Consider the following 17517-nt stretch of genomic DNA (forward strand, 5'->3'; position numbering starts at 1 on the left):
TAAAATGTTTGTGAATGTGACCAGAAACCAACAACTGATGGATTTTCAGGCCCTAAATATGAAAAGCAAGGGACAGAGGGTGGATTAAATAAACAAAGACGAGAGAAATAAACAGCAGCTCCTCTGGAGGACAGCCTGCAGCGGTCGGTGTGGCATACATGTGTTGTCTTAATGTCCACTTGGCATCATTTGTGGGGGTAATTCACCTTGCGTTATTACCCGCTGTCTCCAGGCTGGGCTTCTTTACCTCCAAAATGTTTATTTATTTTCTGCAATTAGACATTTTGTTTAGGAAAACTTTTTTTTTTTTTTTTTTTTAAATCTTGTTCTATAGACCAGGCTGGCCTTGAACTCACAGAGGCCCCGCCTGCCTCTACCTCCCAAGTGCTGGGATTAAAGGCATGCGCCACCACCGTCCAACTCAGGGCCCCCCCTTTTTTTTTTTAAATTCATGCATTGTATGTGATTTCTGTGGCCACTGTTTTTTGGTGTCCTGTGAGTGTTGTGGCTTGCCTGTGGGCAGATACTTCAACAAGACTCATACATTCTCCCTGCCGACTTCCTAAGGGGTCTTCACCAGTGTCAAATGGAGACATGCCTGCCAAATCTGCATCTCTACTCAATATCTGTGCACAAAAGCTGCATGTAAGCCAATGACCACACTACACACCATCAGAGTGGGTCCTGCCTCAACCTCCTTTCCTACTTGTAGGGTAAGTGTCCTAGAAGACTAAGCTGCTTCTTCTGCTCTCACAAACTGTACCATAGATCCCATCAAGGTCCCACCAAAGTCCCTTCAAAGCACTTCTTTGAAAAAAATAAAAATAAAAATTATATATATATATATAAACTTGACATCTTTAGTTCTAAATCTACAATTATGAATTTTTACCTTCTGGAAATATAAACCTGGAATAATACTGCAAAATAGTAATGATTTCCCTTATGGGAGGACAAAATCAAAAAATAAAATATGCTTGATCTTATTTTTTGCTCAAATGAATTCGATGAATGGAGTTTCAGTTTAAATGGAAATTAGTTATTGAACAAAGTGCAACAATAAAATTATTTATAAAGTTAGAAAAACTTTCTGTATGTTGTCCACTCAGTGTCCTCTGATTCCATGACACCCTTTTCACCATGTACTTCGTTTTCTAAAGAGGGATGTGCTGAAATGCAGGCCCAGACTCTTACTGTGGTGATTTCATATTGCTCATGGTCTTGGAGAGGTATCTGTGAAGCAAGTTGCTGTGTAAGAAACATGCAGTAGCATCTGAAAATGCCAGTTATATGAGTATAAATGCCAGTTATATGAGTATGTATACATTCTGCTAAAAGTAGATTTGGCATTTGCTTAATTTTTTTTTTTTTTTTTTTTAAAGGAAATGAGCAAAGTATAAGAAAGTATAATCTATATATAGAATTTTAGGTAAGGGAGAAGAAAAACAAAATGATGCTATTATAATCCTATTTCTTTTAGGATTGGCCCAGCATTCAGCCTTCACCAAGATCTACTTGGATGCTGCTTTCATTCACCCCTGCCTCCATCTCCTTTGAGTCACTTGAGATCTCAATCTCAGATTCCTACTCTACTTCAACACTTGAGTGTTAACAGAAGCTGTCCTGAGGCTAGTTTCACTATATTGAACTTACTTATTAACTAAAGAAAACCTTATTCTAGAACCTAGAAGATAGCTATGAAATGTAGTTCAGATCAAGTTCCTGTGTGTGTGTGTGTGTGTGTGTGTGTGTGTGTGTGTGTGTGTACGTAGTATATGCACGTTTGTGTGAGTGCATGTGTACATGGGGGTGCATGTCCATGTGTGAGCCCTTGTGTGTGGAGACTGGAAGTCCCTGTTGGGTGGCTTCCTCTGTTGCTCAGCACCTTACATCTTGAGACAGGGCCTCCCACTGAACCTGGACTGATGGATTCAGCCATGGCCAGCATGCCAAGGCTGCTATCAGAGACTTCCTGCTGTGCTCAGCCTGTTCTGTGGGGGCTGGAGATCAAACTCGGGTCTTCATGCTTGCTGGGCAAGCACTTTGCTGACCAAGCCATCTCATCCCACTTCGTTCACCTCTCCTCAGTTACCGTGCATTTCTCGATCCAGTTTTCTCCCATTCCCCCCTGTGTATGTTTAGGAGTGTCCTCTACCCCGTAGGACATTCCCGAGAGGTGCACGGTAATTATGAAGGGATTTGACCCCCAATAAGGCTGTAGCTTCCAGCCAATGTTTTTCTCCTGCTGTGCTGTAGCCTACTCTAACTCAGAATGTACTATTTGATGTGTGACCTATTATTTTCTCTACTGGAGAGAATACTACACAGCGATTAATCAAAAGATAGAGAATTTGCTCTGAAATAGACAGATGTGAAAAAAAAACTGAGTAAAAATGAAAATAGGTTTAACGTGTAACTGTTTAGAAAATTTTATGTATTAATGCACACTTGTGTATCAGTACATGTAAGTGCAGATGCAGGCTTATTTTTGTCACTAAACATGTATGACGCTGAAGTCTGGAAGGATATGTATCAATCAGGGTATCAGGGATTATCCCAGGTGAATGAGAACAGAAATATCAACAAACTTCTACATGAATCATAGTGAAACACTGACGTCATTAGCTTAATATGTGAACTGTGCACTATCAACAAAGCAGGATGCTGTTACATGGGTCTCCTCTTAAGCCAAAGTACAGAGTCAGCTCTGCCTAAACCACAGGGGACTTCACCCAAACTGGGTACAGGTGATTGCCTAAGGGAAGATGGGAGGAACCAGTGCTGGGCAGCCGATAGGACAGATGCCAGTGGTCAGGACTGTCCTCGGGTTCTCCATCTGTTCACTGTGTTTGTGTGTTACTGTGTTCGTCATCACAATGCTATGTGTAGTAAAGCTCAAAAATTAAATGGAAGAACTGTCTAGAATTTTATTCTTAATTAACTTGCTATGAATTGAAACAAGGTATGCCAAAAATTATGAGTAGAAATAAACAACAAGAACAAAACACCAGAAAGGTGTTTGTCACCACCCTTTACCTGTACAGATACTTAGATGAGTAAGGCCACTTGCTACTTACAATCAGTTGCTAACCCTTATATTTGTTTATGAATATATTACCATTTATCACATTTCTCACCAGACTAATGCTTGACATTAAGGCCTAGTAGATTTGACTTTTAGGATCATCTGTGACATCTTCTTTATTAGTCGTTAAGGTCATTTTAGAATAGGCAAATTGAAAATTTTTGTTCATTAAACCTTATGGTAGTTTTGGATTCCTTGAGGAAAATTAAAGCATTTTACAGTGCTGTAGAAGCAGAGAAAATTGCTACAATATAATAATATTTGTTCCTTTCCTTAAGAAAAATGACTATCAAGTCAACAAATGACCAATAAATTTTATTGGACTCATTACCCAACTATAATTACTTGGGAAACAAATAAAAAGCAGCTGAGGGTATAAGATCTGGCGTCATCAGAAACTGGAGTCTGGGGACCTTCCAGTCATCTCGATTCTTTTCCTGCCACCTCAGGAAAGGTGTGGGTATGTTACATTGCATTGTAGATGTGTTACTGTGATAGCAGTGCATGTGGTTGTAGCCCCCAACCAATCATATTCCCGTGGATGTTGAGTCATGGCTCTCGTAATTGACTTTCAGAGATGGCCTCACATTTTTCAGAAAAGCACATATTTGAGGCTCACACAATGTCTGATTACCTGCTTCTTAATGAATCAAGGAGTCTCTCAATCAGCCCTGAGCTATCAGCTCTTCTCTCAGAGCTTCAAACTCCTGCCACTGTTCAGCAGTGACATGCAAAGGCAATTGGAAGCCCATTAAAGTCATTATCACGCCCAAAGTACTAACAGACATCTTAAACATTCATTGCCATGGTCAACTCTGCTCTCTTACAGACTATGCAATAGCTGACATGATGAGAAAGAGGTCCTGTGCTTCCCAGTGTATTAAGATTTCCTAATGGGTTGAAGCAAGTTCCATTAGAAACACATGCTACCAAAATTTAACCAATCATCCTCTCATTATGTTGTAGCTGAATTTTCTGACTGAGAAATTTCCATTGTTAAGAAGTTTTACTCATTGGGCCAGATACCTTGTCAGGAACCATATGTGAATCTTGTAGTTTCTTTTAGCAGAACAGTGATATATAAATTAAATGCAACTGTGGCAGTGTTTAATCAAGTAAAGTAAGAGGCAAGTGAGGAGAAAGGGAGTAAGAGAATCTTGATGCAGTGAACCATACCTGTAATTCCAGCACATCTAGGAGGGTGAGACTGCAAGGCCACAAGTTCAGGCCCAGCCTGCACTACACGTAGAGACTCTGTCTCAAAAGAGTGAGCTCTCGACTAAGGACAGCAAACAGTTTTCAGCTCTGAGAAGGAATGCAAGAGATGCTGCCCAGTGAGGCGGAGCTGTGCAGTCACACCCTAGGTAGCAGGCATTGGGAAGAGTGCTAGCAACCAACTCCTGAGAGCCGGTGCTCTGTCTCTTTGTTTCTTCAAAAGGCAAAGCTATCGATGGTTTTTTTGAAGCACACAGAAACGGAAGGTGGCCCAAAGTGTGCAGTGTAAAGAGAAAGAGAGTTTATACCATTTACAATAGTTTGAGCTTCTCACCTGATAAAAGGGATTTAGAACATATTTTACCTGGTGATTCATTTTGCTTCTTGAAACTCATGAACTATCCAGCTGATGGAACATAAATTTACCTCTTAGGAGAAACACAGTGATTGTTCATTTCTATTTTGAAGATCTTCATCTTAACACTTAAATATTTAGAAAGTTTAGCATAGAGAAATACATTGTTGTGTTTACCTAAATGATCGCTTACAAACATTGCCTTTCAGTTGGACCTACCTGTATTAATACCATCTGCAATCTTGTCTTTTGAAGGGACTGTTTATGTTTGTTAAATTTTATTTAATATCAAGGGACGGAGAAAGGCTTTGAGTATCATGGCACACATGTGGAGGTCAGAAAACAACTTTGTAGAATCAGTTCTTGCCTTCTACTTTTATGTGAGTTCCTAATATTGAACTCCAGTTGCCAGGCTTTTTCAGCAAATAGCTTTGCCCTCTGAGCCATTCTACAGACCTTTATTTTGTGTTTTGAGGGTCTAATGTAGCCCAGGCTGCCCTCTAACTCCCTGTGTAACTCAGGCTGGCTAATTCCCCGCCCTCCATCTCCTGATTGCTGAGATTATAGGCACGCACCACCACACTGAGATATAATTCAGTCTTTTTGATAATTTCTCATTATGAAAGTATTTAAGAAAATTCAGATTAGCACTTGATCAAAAGTAGCTAAGAAAACAATATTGATCCTATTTACTGCCTTACCTATAATGAGAAACAACAAAGTACTTGGTCTTCTCTCTAGCTGTATGTTAGATGGGCATGTGACTGTGTGTTTGTAGTCACAAAAGGCATCTTAGTGTTTTTCTGTAATCTAGAAGAGTGCTGAATACACATTCATAGAACCTGATGGGGATTTAGAATTAAAATCCTGTCTTCTTCCGTGGAGTGAGTACTTATTGTGTCGTGACCTGCTGGATACTAATGCATCAAGCCCACTCACTGGTGGATATGACTTTGCTCTTTCTCTGCTATCTCACCAGGCTGCTGGTTCCTTTCTACCATGGCAAGAATAAGTGATGTGAGGCTGAAGTAGTGATTGAGCTTCACTGCGTGTTTTTATTGGGCTGCATGACAGTGTGATAAGTCGCCACATGAAAGAAGGAGAACGGAGGTTAACAGTGATTTCCAAGAACTCCTTTGGGCAAGGGCGGCCTCTACTTTATCCATCTCACTGCAGTTTTCAGAGAAACTGAAACTTTTGATGATGTCGAGGAGGATTATGAATCATGACACTCATAATTGAAGTTTCGGGGAGATTTAATTATATTGTTGCTTTGGAGAAATCCACACAGAACCATATTTAGGCACAATTTCCCGGAACATTTCATTCAGTTTTCACGTCTCTGTGTTTCTTTTAAACTCTCTGGTAAACATCCAGAGCTTCTGAATGTTTCTTCCTGATAGCTGCAGAGAGCATTTAAGCTAACACTCAGCTGTTTGTTTCTTGTGTTTTCAAACTTTTTCCAGTTTCTGTTTAGTATTCAGTGAGATGGTGTGAAGGCACCATCTGCACTCCAGCTGCAAAGGGATTACCTTCCTTTCTCCTTTTCAGAAGGCACCAAATGCCCCCTATGCACAGCCTTGACCAGTTGCTTGGGTCTTATGCCATATGTTTTCAAGGGTATCCTGGAACTAAGGCAATTAATGGCTCAGAAGATGCAGCTAGTCTTTTAGTGATTGGCTGCGTTCACTCACACGGGGCTGCTCAAAACAAAGACACTCTTAGTTCCTTCTTCCTATTGTCATTGTAGGCACTGGAAAAGTGGGGTGGCAGCAGGTATGCTGGGGTCTGCCTCTTGTGCTGCACTGGTTTACACGGCCTTATGTTATCACACATTTTTAAGTATGGAAGAGAGTACCAACACATACATGTACACATTACTGTCCAAAAAATGTATTTAGTTAAATTTCATAGTCTGTAGCAGACACAGAGTGGAAGCATGGAGCAAATTTGACTATTAAAGTGAAAGATCCATTTTCTACCTTGCTGGGCTTACCTTGGCTGTCTTGTTTTGTTTTTGTTGTTTTTTAAGGTGAAATTAAAACCCTTGTTGAAAAGCCTCCAGGAAAGTCACAACTCTTTCTTATACACAACACCCCAGGCCTTGTGTGGTTCAAGAAATCATGGTAACTGAAATAGAGACATTAAACCAGCTCTTGTCACCATCTAGAGCAACAGTTACACTGATTTTCTCTGACTCTGATCTAGCTTGAGGGAAGGTTTTGAGTGAGTCAGTGGCTTAGCTTTGGTTTGATTTTTGTGAGGATGACAGGAACTGCATACAGAATTAAAAATCTGCTGAGCCTGGTGGTGTAGGTGAGGGAGAGCTGACCCTGAGGGTGTGAAAGCAGGAGAACTGGGCCCACTCCTTGCTCATCTCTGCAATGGGTGAACTAGCCAGGCTAACACTGGAGAGCTCATCTTGGTGGTGAAGACAGAGGAGAGCTGGTATGCTGACCAACCCTGCAACTACCTGGGCCCAGAACCAGGGTTATGGGTTGGCTTATCCCAACATCCACCCCATCAATGATCTGCTAGAGCATGTGAAGGGGCTGCAGGATCTCCAAGACACAGGGCAATAACAGGATATCCAAGAGAAGCCCCAGAGAGAGCCCCTTATCCAATAGTATAGCAGAAGCCAGAGACCTGGAACCAGACCAATGACTCATAGCAATGAACACTTACAAGTAAAGATGAATAGTCTAAGGGGTGTATTATGACTCAGTGGGCTATACCACAGCTTCCACAAGGAGATTCTTCTCCTTTTTCTTTTTTCTTCCATGTTGCTGCTGTTGTTTGGTTAGTGGACTTGTTGGTTTTTTGACTTCTCTTTTAATTTTGTTTTGATTTGGGGGCCTTGCATGGGCAGAGGGCTTAAACAAAGGGATGGAGAGATAAGTGGCATTGGGATGCATGATGTGAAATCTACAAAGAATCAATAAAAGTTAAAAAAAAAAAAAGTCTCGTCATGGAAGCTGTAGTTTGAGATAGGGAGTCAGTCACACAGTATGTTCTTTATTCCATACATCTTAACTTGCAAGTGTTCATTGCAGAGTCATTGGTCTGGCTCGAGACCTCTGGCTTCTGCTACACCTTCAATACTGGGCCCTTGATATTTTTCTTTTTTAAATTTTCTCTTAAATTTTATTTTTTTGGCACAGGGAGGGATGGTTTGCAAGGGCAGAGGGCAGACACAAAAGGATGGAAAGATGAATGGGATCAAGACGCATGATGTGAAAGACACAAAGAATAAATAAAAAGAAAATTAAAAACAAAAAACTAAAGACCTGCAATTGTCTTCCTGAAACTAACCAAATAGTATGTAGGTAGCATCTGCCCTCTTGATCATAGGAAATAATTAACTTTCCCTGAGTGCTTTTTCTGTGATTCCTTTGCACTTCCTGGCCTGTAGAGATTTTTCTCATCTTTTACATCACCAATTTCTAAAGATGTTGAAAGATTTCAGAAGGGGGTAAAAAAAGAAAGCACTTGAATTGGGTCATATTTTTATATTGGGAAGCTAACTAGGAATTCGGCAGTTGTAGATGTGAGCCCAGAAATATTTCATTATCTTAATTGCTATTTTAGAGTTCAGTTTCCCTTTAATTGGATACTTTTTTTTGAGGCCAGCTACTTCTTAGAATTTTGTTTTAAGATTGTTAAATATTCTTCATGCTTAACATAGAATGAAGAGGATTCTATAACCATCAGGATCTAGGCACGGAATACTTTGAAAGAGGATGATCACCCTCTCAAGTGATCATCTTAATGCTGTCTTGGATCTATACCATACCACCCTTCTTTAACCTTTACACTATTTTAATGGATTTCATCATGTTAATTGGTAGGTGTTTCTTTCTGTAAGTTAAATAGATGAAAATCATCTCTGCCTTGGATATAGTAAAAAAAGTACAGTATATTGAAGCCTCGAGTGAATCACTCAGAATGGTTAGTATGAATCTGGAGCCAGAAATAAACCACCTCCTCTTGGCTTCAACTCAAGTTTAGGCCTATTGCCTTAAACACAGTAGAGGCCTTACAATGCTTTGTATGGTGGTTTTATGGGCTTGTATCACTCACTCACCAGGTAACTCCCATGACCCATCGCAAGCATTCCTGATTAAGGATATAGTCTTTTTTTAACCTTAAAGTAAAACAAGGGGACTGGTACAGTCAGCTCACTGACTTACTGACTTAATGGCTTTTGCCATACTGGCGAGGGTTAATGTAAGAAGAGTTGATTGGCCGTTGACAGTAGTCTAGATATTGCCAAATACAGAGAACCCTTTGGGTCTTTTTTTAAAATCTGGAATAAGGTGTTTAGCTGGATTTAACTATATACCACTTAATAGATTTTGGAAAAGTTTTGAAAACCATGTGAAATAAAACTAATAAAGCGAGGCTGGAACTATAACTCGGTGTGTTGACAGTTTCTCTGGTGTGTGCAAGGTCCCGAGTTCAGTCTTCACCACTGGAGAAAGTGCAAAGTTGAGCAAGAGTGTGAACTGTGAACTGTGGACTGATGGAGGAAACTCCAGCCCACTGTGGAGCTCACTCTTCTCTAGGGGCATAAACGGTCCTGGGCTATGCAAATGAGGAACCAGAGCCTTGCTTACATAAAGTAGCAAGCAGGCAACGTGAGGGCATTCGTTTTTCAGTTCTCTCAGCTGTGGGTATGGTATAACCAGCCCTGTCACTCTCCCTCCCTGTGGCTCCCCTGAAGTTCTAAACTATAATCTGGAATTGTAAACTAAGTAAATTCTTCTTCTCCTAAGTTGCTTTAGTCAGGATCTTCTATCACAGCAACAGAAACTCAACAGAACAACCTGCATTGTTTTCATCTATGTGTAACAGATTGCAGGACACAGCCATCTATCTATGAAAGTGAATATGCTGCACACTGGGTTAGGAATGCACGTTGGTGTGTTGGATCTCATTAGGGCTTTGTGGTTTTAATGCTTGATTCCATTCCTGAGGAAAGTACCACTTATGACCAGCAAGACCCGTTGGCAGTTGTGCGAAACCGGAGCAGAAGAGCCTCATCTCACACGCCACTGGCAGTCTGTCCAACCAACTGCACTGTGTCAAAGCAACATAGGTGGAGTGTCATGATGCTACCCTGCAAGTGTCTCCAAAAGTGCGTGCAATTTTCATCGCTAAAATGAGTAAAAATGCTGTGCTCTATTTTCAAAGTCACTACCATAGGGAAAACTTAGCACAAGGAAATATTAATTACCTGAGTAAATAAACATTTTCATTAAACTCAGCCCATAAGCTTTCTGAGAAGAAACCTTGCTCCTTCAAAAAAATTTTTCCCCAAAGAGTTGGCAATTGGTCACTACAGGTTACACATTGTAACTTTCTATTGGTTTGCTTTTCTTTCTTTTTTTTTTTTTTTTCATTTTCCACATTATAATTTTATTGAATTTTATATTGTAATTGTTGTCAAATTATAGCCTTATTTTGTTGTTGTTGTTGTTGTTTTGCTATTCTTATTGCTTAATATATACCTGCACATTTTCAAATTTTGGTCTCATCTCCCTTTTAACTAAAAAGATTTCTCATGATCCATTGAAAACTACAAATTATCTTCCACAAGAGACACATGTCACTTGATGAGATGGAGCCCACTGAGCAATGGGAGGGGGCCTTGATTACTTGCTCTGTGAAATGTTCTATTCACTCAAAAAAACCTTTTATTCCAGCTACCTCTGCTTTCCGTCTTTCCCTTTGACATTTTATGTTTCCTGACAATCTTCTCCATTGGTTACATGGACTCTTCATGGAAAGTGCTGGCACATTGAAGTGTGAGCTTATACGTGACAGGAAGATAAGGATGATGCAAAAACAACCAGCTTCCTCTTCCGGGTACTAACATGCCACTTCCAAGTACGGAAGGAAATATCAATAAATACTTCCTAAAAGCATTTATTATTTTAGCAATGTTTAAGGTCGGTTTTACATTAAACTGTGTAGCACAGCTTCAGGGAACTCTTAGGAAAGGATGGAAATGAACTTCACACCCATTGTCATTGCCGTAGGGTGATGTGCAGTCGAGCTGGACCACCTCCATCACTGCACACTGGCTGTGGTTGAGACCTTGAGTGAGCTGAAGCAGAACCTCAGTGGGTGGAACTAGTGATTTAGATGAAACCTCCAGTTGCCAATGAACAACCCAGCCTTTGGCCTCAGGTGTCTTTGACTTTCCTTAAAGATGCTGCAACCGAACAGCTTCTGCCTTTAGTTTGGAGAAATAAAATGAGTGATGGCAAATTATCTCCTTTGACCTTTCTTCCCAGGAATTATATACCCTTGTACCACAGGTAAGTCCAACTTGAGTGTACTATACTTTACTAAAGTATTCAAGCAATTAGTGTGTTAGTGCCCAAGAAGTGATACACTTCCCAAATTTAACTAAACAAGTTAAATGATAAAAAAATAAGTAATTTTACTCTCTCTATTTTAAAAATAACTTTACAGTATAAAAAGATTTTAAGAAATGCTCATTAAATTAGTTTTAAGAATAAGTCCTGGCTTCAGTCTCAGAAAAAAAGCAAGTTATTCATGGAATTTTTCTTGAATAGTATTTATTTTCATTTTTTAGTAGTTGAGAATTCCATATAGTGTGTTTTCATATTATTCCCCAACTCCTTTTATATTGAATAGTCCAGTGAAATTCCCTTGTACTTGCATTTCTGTAGTGATTACTGTTTTTTTTAATAATGTTTTTACTTATTCTTTGAGAATTTCATATACTATATTTTAAGCATATTCATCTCCATTTCATAAATCTTTCCAGATTCTCCCCCATCGCCCTACCCACTCAATTTTATGTTCTCTGTCCATAATAACGATGATGATGATGATGATGATGATGATGACAACGATGATGATAAACCACTTTGGGTTGTCTGATTATTCCTGTTCATGGGGTCTGTCTTAGAATGTGGTCAGTATTCTACTTGTTACACCACTGAAGACAACTGACTTTCCCTTGCCCAGCAGCAATGAAATACCAATAGCTCCTTGACTTGGGGTGGGACCTCTTGCCCACCTCCTTTCTTCCATACTGGGTTTGTTTGGGTTTAGTTTGCAAAGGTTTTGTGCATGCCATAGAGTCTATGTGAGTTCATATGTGCCTCTTCATGGTTGTACCTATAAAACATTGTTTCCTTGAAGACATCCACCAGCTCTGGCTATTAATATCTTTCTATCCCCTCAAGCCCATAGATCCTTGATCCTTAAGAGGAGGGGAGTGATATAGGTACCCCATTTAAGACTGAGTATTCCAAAGTCTTTTATTCTCTGCATGTTCATCAATTGTAGGTTTTTGTATTAGTGCAAGAAGAAGCTTCCCTGATGAGTTTCAGTGATGTCCTGATCTATGAGTATGGCAATATGTGATTATGTTCATTTAGCAGAATAATAGTGTTAGGTTTTCTTCTAGGGTCTATGATCTATCTTATATATAAGTATTTATGTGTGTGTATAATACATAGTCTTACATTCTTGACTCATTGATAGTATCAGATATGGGTTCTATTTCATGGAACCAGACTTAAATCCAATCAAAACATGGTTGGTTGCTGCTATAACATTTGTGTCACTATTTTAGTGTTTGCATGCCTTGGCCAGGCAGGGTATTTATATATCTGTCAGGATTCAAAGCTGGGTGGTATTGATGATTTCTTTTCTCCTCCTATTCAGAGAGTACTTTCCTGTGTCAATGAGTTTAAGCATGAATTCCCTGTTTTCTCTTCTATTAGTTTTAGGGTATTAAGTCTTACATTGAGGCCTTGGATCCATTTGGAGGTGAGTTTTATGCGGGGTGGGTGATATGTACATAGTTTCATTCTTCTATAAGTAGCCATCCAGTTTTACCCATGCCATTTGTTGAAAATGGCGTCTTTTCTCCAGTGTGTACTTTTTGGTTCCTTTGTCAAAAACCAGGTGTCCATAGGGAAATTTTAACAGGAAAGTTTAAATTAACTAACAGTGGTTAGTCAGGCAAGGTAGAGGAAATATAAGGAAAAATAACTAACACCAATAGACTTTTGAAAAAGCTATATGGAAACCCAATACTGTAGAAACTTCCTAACACACACACACACACACACACACACACACACACACACACATACATAAAGAGTTTAAATGGATTTACTGTACAGAGGTGGGAAGAGGTATGTGAAAAATAGCCCATCCAAACATCATACACTGCAAAATAAAATCTCCACTACCAGGAATGGGTTATTTCTTTTTGAGTTGTTTGTCAGTAAGGTCCCCAGAATCTCCCCAAACATTATAGGCTATATCCAATACTATTGGTTACTCTTCAAAATTTGGTGGTAAGACCCTGTTTCTGAAAACACCACATACCTATGCCATAGAACATGGATAAATCTAGTTTGTATTCAACTATACATGATATCTCTACTGGTTAGCACTCATAGTGATGGAAGATGCTGTTCAGTTGGTTTTAATATGGGTGATCTCTTCTAAAAAGATTTTATTCTAGCATAGTGGCTCATATCTATAATCTCAGCCTCTTCCAGGCAGGGAGACAGGAAGATCAGCTGTTGGAAGCCTGCCTGAAACAGTGAGACCCTACTTCAAAACCTAAACAAAATAAATCAAAACAAAAAAATAAGCCAAGCAACAACTTTTAATGTCTTCAAATTCAAACTTATTTCCTGAGTATGAGCTTCAAAATGTGTGTATAGTTAAGTGCCAACTAACCAACACAGGAGTCTGAGCATTCTTGGCAGATACTTCAACCTTGAATTGAGTAGTATCCAACTTCTGCTGATAACATCAAAAGAAAACAACTGATGTCTGAAATTAACAGTATTCACTATTTACATTTCTCCCAATCTTCTTTTTATAATTCAATGACTCCTTAGAAAGATACAAACTTAATTTCCAATGAAATGACTTATTTAAGTTAGTCTATTCACTAATCTTTTAATTCTTATAAAAAGTTAGTGAAACAGGGACCCATAGAAAGCCTGTTTTTATCATCTGCCAGAGATTACTGATGCATTGTCTGTTGATCTACTTAGAGGTCCTATTATATTCAAACCCCTGAGATGGATGTTTGTTCATGAAAAGGTTTTCTTATGATAAAGTTCTATGAAAATATCTTTTATTTTCCAAAGTGTGTTTTCTTTTAGTTCTTCTGAATAATAAAATAAGTATTTGTTTTTCTTGACTGCTGGCACACTAAGAAATAAGTATGGTGTCCAGTTGAAATTTCTATTTTTCTACAACTTTGTCTCCCTCCATTTTTATATGATTTTGAGTCTCTTATAGAATTAATCCTAGCTCTATTCTGTTATAAATTTTCATCCTTCTTTTTCTAAAAATAGAATGTATTTACTAATATGTGAATGCTGGAAGTTCATTTATTCATTCCTTTTTCTTTTTTTTTTTTTACAAACTGTATGGCCGTGGCAGGCTTTTTGTTATCTACTTCTTCTATTTTAAATTAACCCATTTCTATTAATCTATACTTTGCCACGTGGCTCATGGCTTACCAGTACCTTATCTCTTTCTTGTCATGGTGATGGCTGGCTGTGTCTCTCTGCTTCAGCCTTTACTTCCCAGAATTCTCTTCTCTCTTCTCCCGCCTATCCTTCCTGCCTGGCCACTGGCCAAACAGCATTTTATTTATTTTAACCAATCAGATCAACACATCTGACATACAGAACATCCCACAGCACTTCCCCTTTTCTTGTTTTTCAAAAAGCAAGGTTTTAACTTTTATATAGTAAAATTTAAGATAACAAAACAATTATCAAGCAAGAATTACAAATACTATATTAAAGAAGATATCCTATCTATCTTATATTTGTGAGTCTAAAGTTGTGTCTCTAACTTATCTTTTATCATAACTGAGGAAATTATAACTATCTAGTCTTCAACCACATCAAAGACCTCAGAAGGATATATATTACCTGAGAACCGGGAGAAGGATGCAAGCAACTTTCGGGAGTCTTGCAGGGTAGACAGAGACAGCTGGCAGCCTGGACAGTCACCTAATGTTCCTTTGTAAAGTTGGGGCATTTGTTTTCAGCCCACAGGGCTAGAGACTCTGGCACTTCTCTCAGTGTCCTGTAGAATGTCTGGCAGTTTCCTCTGTGAAGTAGGTACCTGAAGGACCATTTTGTCAAACAAAGTTTAGTGGTCACCTTTCTATGGGTCCTGCATGTCCAGTCGATCAAGCAGTCCGGGCAAGAACAGTTTCTTGCCCAAATGGCTATTTTTGCCAAGGTGAAGATAAGATATGAAGTGTCTTCAATACCCATCCTCCTCTCTGAAGTAAATCGGTGTTGCCAGGAGCAGACATGTCTCACTGTCCAGAATGTCTAAATTTTAAAAATATTTTAAATGCCATATTCTGAAGGTCTGTGACGTATTTGAAGATTACCTATCTATCTGAAATATCTCTATGTATACCTAGAAGACTTAACTAATATGGCTACAAGTATGATTATCATAGATGATTAATTATTAATCTATTTTTAATTATCCATTACAATTTTAAGTGAACTATACAAACATAATACCTTAAACAAGAGTAGAAATATACACACAGTATAACAAAATTAACTTTAAGTTTGTATCAATAGACTAAAATCTATACCAATATAAAACATTTTAAACAAGTTGTTGCTCTTTAGAAGTAAGTTTCTTAATCTACCCGTTTTTCCTATTGTATCTATATCATATCCCCTTTTCTTCTTTAGAAAGAGATCACATTTATAATCAACCTGATTTAAATAAAAATATTGGTTTTCTCTGTCCCATACCAGAGGGCTCTTCTGATTTGGGACATATGAATCTCCTAACTTTTTTTTTTTTTTTTTAACACTATGCCTGGGTTTAGAGAAGGAATGAGACAATTCCAACTCCAAAGCCAGCTTGATAATTTTGGGAAATTGGGCATAGTTTCTCTTACTACTTCCTGCTGGAGGGGGGCGCTGTATCTTATGGGGACATAAAGAAAGTTTTAGGATTATGGAGTAGTTCATGAGGGTAAACCTCTGAGCCAGTTGCCTTGAAACCATTCTGGATGTTGGATCATCTGGGCCATGGTTTCATCGGAGACCTTTCAGGTGGTCTTGGCTAATCAAACCTGATGTATCTTAATCTGGAACAAATCCACAGTCTCTGGCTTTTTGTGGAAACAAAAGCAGAGACTCTTTTCCAAAGCAACCTATCTTATATCCAAATTTCGAAGTCAAGGTACCTTTAAAATTTACATATTTGTTTAACTCAACAGCTTTTATGATAAAATCTTTTTCTGTAGTTAAAAATCCCAAAGACAACACAAACCAGATTCTCTGTGTAATATCCATCTTTGTAAGACTGAAACGCTGCTGTGGCTGCTGGCTCCGCCCACCTCAGCTTCCCAACATGGAGGTGGTACAGTTTACTGCCAGCTCTGGGTCTGGAGCCATGTGTACCATCAACTATCAGAAGCAGTTCTATCAAAGCAGTGCATAGCCCAGAAACTTTTTTTTTTTTTTTTCAACTAGCAAAGGCTAAATCCACCACGTAGCAGAGTAAAGTGCCGCTTGTAGACTCCTCATTCCCGCCATACTGTAGGTCAGATGCACACGCCAGGAACCCTCCATAGTAGCTCAAACCTGCAGGCTGCCGCTAACTTGAGAGAGACAATTAGGAAGCTGCTTTTAGCTCCATTTTATAATCTTTTTTCTCAGGTTTTAGGTGGAAACTCTTGCCCCACGTTGGGCACCATTTGTAGTTAGATTTTTCCTGCCTGGCCCACAGTCAGGACAAATCTCTCTCACCCGACAGTCCCACAGTTGCTCAGACCCAACCAAGAAAGCACACAGAAACTTACATTATTTAGAAACTGTATGGCCGGCCGTGGCAGGCTTTTTGTTATCTACTTCTTCTATCTTAAATTAACCCATTTCTATAAATCTATACTTTGCCACATGGCTCATGGTTTACCAGTACCTTATTTCTTTCTTGTCAGGGTGGCAGCTGGCTGTGTCTCTCATTCCTTTTTCTACATTCTTTTCATTACCTTGTGTGATCTCCTCTGGGCTAGGCTACAGGAGAGCTCTATGCAAATGAAGTACATTCTCTGCATTACTGGAGCTTCTTCCTGTTTGATTCTTTTTTATTCTTTCTCTTGGCAGCTACAGAAAGTGTTCAGAGAAATAGGCTATTAACTAACTGCCTCTTGTTTTCATTATTATTCAGGTATCATTTATTTGCATATTTCAAAAATAAGATGAATCTTACCTATCTGACCTAGTTAATTACAGCACCAAAGTTTTTAAATGTCCATCTATCTCCCCTCACCATTTTGTACTGGTATGGTTACAATTATAGATTCTACATTATTTTGACTGATATGAATTTGGCATAAACTCTATAAATTCTGATCTCCAGTCTAGAAAAGGAGAAAGGTCTTGAGAGACTGGAAGTTTGAAGAGAGCACAAGGCGTCATAGGCAGATGTGACATACTTTATTTAACAGAACACAAGCCACTATTTAGGCAGACCCTAGCAGACACCCAGGCACACACAGGTACGTACACAGGCAGGCTGGCATGGGTACAGGTGGAGGCACTGGCCTCTGACTCGATGGACATGTCCACAAAGAATCACACAAAAGTGACATCTTGCCACAAATGATTATATGACATGTTGAATCACTGATTACGCCTGACTCATGAAGATTTAGCGTCAGCCACCTTTAGCTTATTCATAAGCCCCTGGCTGTCCATCGTCAGCTATGTTTTTAGCTGACTCACACAGGATATCTACATCAGTTCCATGTTGCCTAAACCTTAAGTGGCCCCAACAAGTCTCTGTTCCTGTC

General features: G+C 39.1%; 1 protein-coding gene across 4 annotated transcripts in view; it reads left to right on the plus strand.

The window, feature by feature from the left end:
- Immp2l (inner mitochondrial membrane peptidase subunit 2) overlaps window positions 1-17517 on the plus strand; it is an 854797-nt gene that overhangs the window by 713471 nt on the left and 123809 nt on the right. The gene's annotated exons all lie outside the window — the stretch shown is intronic.

Source organism: Onychomys torridus, chromosome 14 (assembly GCF_903995425.1).
Source record: "Onychomys torridus chromosome 14, mOncTor1.1, whole genome shotgun sequence".
Taxonomy (NCBI): domain Eukaryota; kingdom Metazoa; phylum Chordata; class Mammalia; order Rodentia; family Cricetidae; genus Onychomys; species Onychomys torridus.